Source organism: Ochotona curzoniae, unplaced genomic scaffold (assembly GCF_017591425.1).
Source record: "Ochotona curzoniae isolate NIBS_2020 unplaced genomic scaffold, NIBS_Ocur_1.0 contig_1014, whole genome shotgun sequence".
Classification (NCBI taxonomy): domain Eukaryota; kingdom Metazoa; phylum Chordata; class Mammalia; order Lagomorpha; family Ochotonidae; genus Ochotona; species Ochotona curzoniae.
Genome location: NW_024464920.1, coordinates 39,757,435 through 39,763,434, shown reverse-complemented (window position 1 = coordinate 39,763,434; position 6,000 = coordinate 39,757,435).

Below are 6,000 nucleotides of genomic sequence, written 5' to 3'. Positions count from 1 at the left end.
ATCTCATGTCAGTAGGCATACTTTTAAATACTTGTTTCAATGAAGACCCTGATCACTTACATTATGGTTCTACTGTCAACTATTATCCCTTTGTTGCTGACTATTTGGGGTTTTCCAAGTCTTTTTTTTTTCTTTTTAAAAATAATTTCATTTAAGGTCTTTTTTTTAAAAAATAAGATTTATTTATTTTTATTGACAGGAAGATTTACAGAGAGAAGGAGAGTCAGAGGGAAAGATCTTCAGTCTGCTGGTTCATTCCCCCAAATGTCCACAATGGCTAACGCTGAGCCAATTCAAAGCTGAGCCAATTCAAAGCTGAGCCAATTCAGGAGGTAGTCTGCTACATGGGTGCAGGGTCCCAAGACCTTGGGAAATTATCTACTGCTTCCCCAACCATATGAGATGCAGGCAAAGGATTAGCCGATTAAGCCATTGCACCAGCCTTTAAGGTCTTTCATATATATATAATGTTTGCTGGAAGTCAAGCTCTTTTAATTTTTTAATTAATTACTTATTTCTGTTTTATGTTCAAGGCAAAGAAGCAGACATAGAAACAAAAAAATCTGTTCCACTGATCCACCTCTCAAAAGGCCCTAACTGTTTAAAAAAAAAAAAAAAAAGCCCCTGGAGTTGGGTCAGGCAAAAGCCAGGAGCCCAGAACTCTATTTAGATTTCCCATATGACTGGCAGAGCCCCATGTAGGTGAGCCATTGCCTGTCGCAACCCAAGATGTGCATTGCCAGAAAGCAGAGCTAAGACTTAAACCCAGGCACTCTCAAACAGAATGTGGGCATTCCAAGCTGTGTCTTAACCTCTGTGCCAAAGACTTGCTCCTCAATTGAGAGCGTCACAGATACAATCTTGGCTACGTATCAGATAGTTTCTTTATATTTTTGCTGGACATTAATCGCAATGGATGGAATTTCTTTGTTAAAGCACATAAGATTGTCAACATTCTTGATATTTGGATTCCCACCAACCATTGTGCAATAGTTCCATGGGCTTGAACTGAATATCACAAATATTTTCAACTTCATTTCTTAATAGGCAAATGCTGATGTGACTTGCCCAAGATTCCCCAGCTCACTAGAAAAAGAGCCAGTTCTGGAACGGAATCCTCTGTGCCCAGTGTAGGATCCTGTTCCACCACATCATACTGCTTTTTGCTTTGACAAAGTTTCAACAAAATGTGGCATGGATGGTCTCAGTTCAGCAAAGAATGATCTCTCATGCAAACACCGTATTTATCCCAGAAGTTCTGCACTATTATTCTTGATGTATGGCAGGGCACTACACACTTTTTTGATAAAATTTCAAGTGTGGAATTTGTTTGAAGTAGGGAGACGTGGATTGAGCTCTGGGATTCTGGATTTGTCCTGTTTCAATGTCATCTTTCGGAAGAATTTCGGAAAGTGAATCCTCTATGAGAGTGATTCTTCTATGTCCTCTTTCTGTCCACAATTAAAACTAAAATTTAAAAATAAAATAAACATGTTTAAAGGAAAGACAAATGGACAAAAAGTGCATTCTATGGTAGTTGGTCATTGTGACAAACCTGATCCAAACCATCAGGGACAACAGCCTGCCTACTGCCCCTGTGCTTCCATTGCTGCCACCTGCCTTTGTTCATCTCACTCGAAAGTCAGAAACATCCCCTTAAAACATGACTCCAATCATTTTCCTGTATATGATCATCCAAGTTTACTGTTAGATGTAAAATCCCAACTGCCTGTGATGACCTACAGGGCACCCTGAGCTGGCTCTGCCCTCCTGTGCAGCCTCCCATGGCTCCCTCTTCCTTCCTATGCTCCTTCCTGCCAAGACCATTGTATTTCTGTTTTCACTTGCTAAGGCCCTTCTTTTCCTGGTTTACTCTCATCATTCAGGTTTCAACACTCTGGTACTCCTCAGAGATGTCCCACCCCCAGAATACCCTTGCCAAAATATTTCACATGTATTCCAAGCACGCACCCTGTTACTCACTTTAATCTCCTTCACTGTAGTTACCGTAATCTAAAAATATTCATTTATTCACTCATTCATTCATTCACTTAAATGTTGTTCTGTGATAGCAGGGTCTTACTGTTTAGTACATGTGTTTAAATTCCCACCCACATATGCCACCTGGGACTTTCTATAGATGACTCAATAAAGAGTTGTGGAATGACAATGGCCATGTGTTGGAGCAAGTTAAGTCACCACCTCTGATATCAGCATCCCATATGAATGTGAGGTGTTACTCCAGCTTCTTCACTTCCAATCCAGCTTCCTACTGATGCATCAGAGAGAATCAGCAGAAGGCATCCAGTGTGCTTGAGCTCATGCTATCCGTGTAGAAACCCAAATGGAGTCCCAGATTCCTTGCTTTGGTCTAGCTTGGTCCCAGTTGTTAGGGTCATTTGGGATGTGAATCAGTGGATAGAAACTACTGCTTTCTATTCATCTTCCTTTCCTCTTTATCTGTAAGTCTAAGAGACAGAGACAGAGAGAGAGAGAGAGAGAGAGAGAGAGAGAGAGAGAGATCCATTGAATGAAATGAACAAAGCAGCCATGTATTGAACGTGATAGGAGACAAGACTTGGGGAGGTAGATTGAGGACAGGGCATGAAGTACCATGAATGTCAATCAAAAGAGATTTCTTTGTTGCCATTTTTCTCCATGAGCTAATACGCCAGGCACTGGCCTTCTGAATCACAGGTATCTCCAATACCTGCTCCACCCAAGAATTAAGCACTGACAGTCTGAGGGAGAGGGAGATTTAGAAAATTCAAAGGTTTACTCTTCATTCAAAAATAGAAAAAGAGAAAGAAAAACAGATAAATGGGACTGCAAATCTTGGCTCCCAAAGAATAACATCCAAGAGTACTCTGGTTTGAAAAAGGACCATGCACCTAGTGAACATCATTGTTACTTTTAACAGTAGGACTTGGGACATGCGCACCCAGCAAGTATCACCTTGTAGTCTGAAGGCTCACAAGGTTAACAACCATCTCCCGTTACGCCATGTGGCTCAAATTCTTTGAGCCTAGTTCATAACTTGTAAATGAATTGTGACAACTGCTGTTTCCTGCAGCGAAGAGGATCAAAACAAGATGACTCGTGTTATTATGAGTGCCATGCACATAGTAGATGCTCAGTAAATTGAATCACATCCCTTTGCATGTAGTCCTTGGGAACTGGAAGATCTGAATTCTCATTTCTTTGATACCTCCAGCCCAAGAAGACGTTCAAAATGAGCAATGACTGAAATCCCAGCTAATGTGCACTTATGGCAACTAAGAAAATATAATTAAGAAGCCAGCAATCATCTCTTACAGTTGAGTATTTCCCTTCAAAATACCTTTGTTCTGTGTTCCTATCTGCTTAGCTTCTCGAAGCCTTTCTGCTCCACCATCCATCTTGAAAGGCAGGATCTCCACTTCTCTGAAACTGTTATCTTCTCCAGGGGCTGGAGTTATAACCAGCAGGTACCGCTGCCACCTGCAACACTGACAGCCCCATTGGGTGTCAGTTTGTATCCCGTCTGCTCCATTTTCAATCTGACTTCCTCTAATGGCCTGGGAAGAGTAGTGGAATATGATGCAAGTGCTTGGCTCCTGATACCCACACGGGAGACCTAGATGAAACTGTTAGCTGCTGGCTTCAACCTGGTTCAGCCCTGCCACTGCAGCCACTTGGGGAGTTAAACAGCAGGTAGAAGATTCTCTCTTTCTCCCTCTCTCTCTCTATTTCACTTTCAAACAAATAAATGTTTAAAAATATTATCTCCCATACGATCCAAAAAAAATGGAAGTCTGCTCCTTCCATGACCAAATGATGCTTTTAAATTAAGTGTACCAGCTGACAACGGCTGTTCACGGTGAGCATTTCAGATCTGTCTTTCTCTCTCTTTTTTTTTTTTTTTTTTTTTTTGCTTTTTTGAGTAGTTCCCTCCTCAGTTCTCTATTTACATAGAGTGTGTGATGGTAAATGAGACAATCTGTATTAACACATGTAATAGTGACTAGATAATCTTGACATTGTTCCTGTTGTTGACATACTGTGCAATAGTTCTTTCGACCTATGTAGCAAGGTTACTATTATCTGCCATATGTCTTTTTCTTTTATAGTAATAGAACCTCTGGATTTTCAATGACTGCTTGGTTATTTTTTTAATCTAATTTTGCAGGTTACTTTATCGACAGATGTATCTATTGGACTATAATCTGTTTACAAAAAGGTTAAATATGACTTCTGGGGATATCCTCTTCCTCTTCCTGGCTGTGTGTCTGTAGCAATGCCTCGTTGGGGACCAGATGGGATAGGGCATTGCTGTAAGCAAAGAAAAACAAGACACAATGGTCTGTGTTTCTCTAGTTAATGCAACATGAAATTGCCAAGAGGACTTCGTAAGTTCTGTGGTTTTCAGTTCTTCAAAGGTGCTGGAACATTGATTAGCTCAGTTTGTCAAAGCATCGTGTTAAGATAAGGAAGACCATCCCTACCTGGACCAGATAGTAATACACTGTTCACAATGACCTCATCAGACTCACTTTTCTGAGTTGTACATGAGAGTGCGCATTGCCTATTGGGAACACTGTGATGACTACACCACCTACAAAGAGAAGAACTACAAGAAAGACACGTCTACAACCCTACCGCCTGGTGAAAACTGGTTAAGCTAGTTTGATAGCCATGTTGGCAGTCTATACTGAAGTTAAAAACACAGGCCCAGCATAATAGCTCAGTGACTAAGTACTCACCTTGCAAACACTGAGATCCCATATGGGTGCTGGTTCCTGTGCCAGCTGCTCCGTTTCCCACCCACTCCCTGCTGTGACCTGGAATATTAGAGAATAGCCCAAAGCCTTAGGACCCTGTACCCATGTGGGAGATCTAGAAGAAGCTCCTGGCTTCAGATCGGCTCAGCTCTGACCTTGCAAAATCTTCCTCTTTGTCTCTCTTCTCTGTAAATCTACCTTTCCAATAAAATAAATAAATGAATAAATTTTACAAAACAAACAAACAAAGAAAAACCACAGGGTCAAGCACAAAGTTTCAACAGCTAAATTCTCATCATGCGAGTGTCAGGATCCCATACAGGTGCTGATTTCTGTCCCAGCTACCCCACTTCCCATCCAGCTCTCTGCTTCTAGCCTGAGAAAGCAGTCAAGTATGGCTTCAAGCCTTGGGACCTTACACCCATGTGGAAGACCCCGAAGAAGCTCCTGGATGCTGGCTTTGATCAGCTCAGATCTGGCTGTTGCGGCCATTTGAGGAGTGAAACAATGAAAAAAGATGCTTTCCTCTTTCTCCTTCTCTCCACAAATATGGTTTGTTTTTCCACTAAAAATGAATGTTTTAAAAAAAAAAAGCTACAAGCACAAACATCTTGTACCCCACAAATTTTCCTTTTCAATGTCAATTCTAGAGACAGATACACAGATATGTGATATGGTGGTATGCATTCTAAAAAGCATCTTAATTTTTTTTCTTTTCTTTTCTCAAACATGAGTCCTTCAGAATAACATGAACCATTTGAGTGAAATTTCCATTTTATAATTTCTCCTAAAAATACTTAGAATTCATGGACCTGGTGTGGTAGCCTAGTGGCTAAAGTCCTCACATTAGATGGGCCAGGATTCTATATGGGAGCAAGTTTGTGTTCCAGTTGCTCCACTCCCCATCCAGCTCCCTGCTTGTGGCCTGGGAAAGCAGTCGAGGATGGCCCAAAGCCTGGGGACCCTGCACCCATATGGGAGACCCGGAAGAAGCTGCTGGCTCCTGACTTCAGATCAGCTCAGCTCCATCATTGTGACTGCTTGGGGAGGAGATCTTTCTGTCTCTCCTGCTCTCTGTACTTCTATGTTTCCAATAAAAATAAATAAATCTTTTCATAAAGCGCTGGGAGTCATTAGTTCTGTTGAGGTCACGCTGCACAAAGTTGGCTAATCCTAACACTTTGACATCACAAAAAGAAAAGGAAGATGTAATCATAAGATCCAAAGCAAACGATGCCTG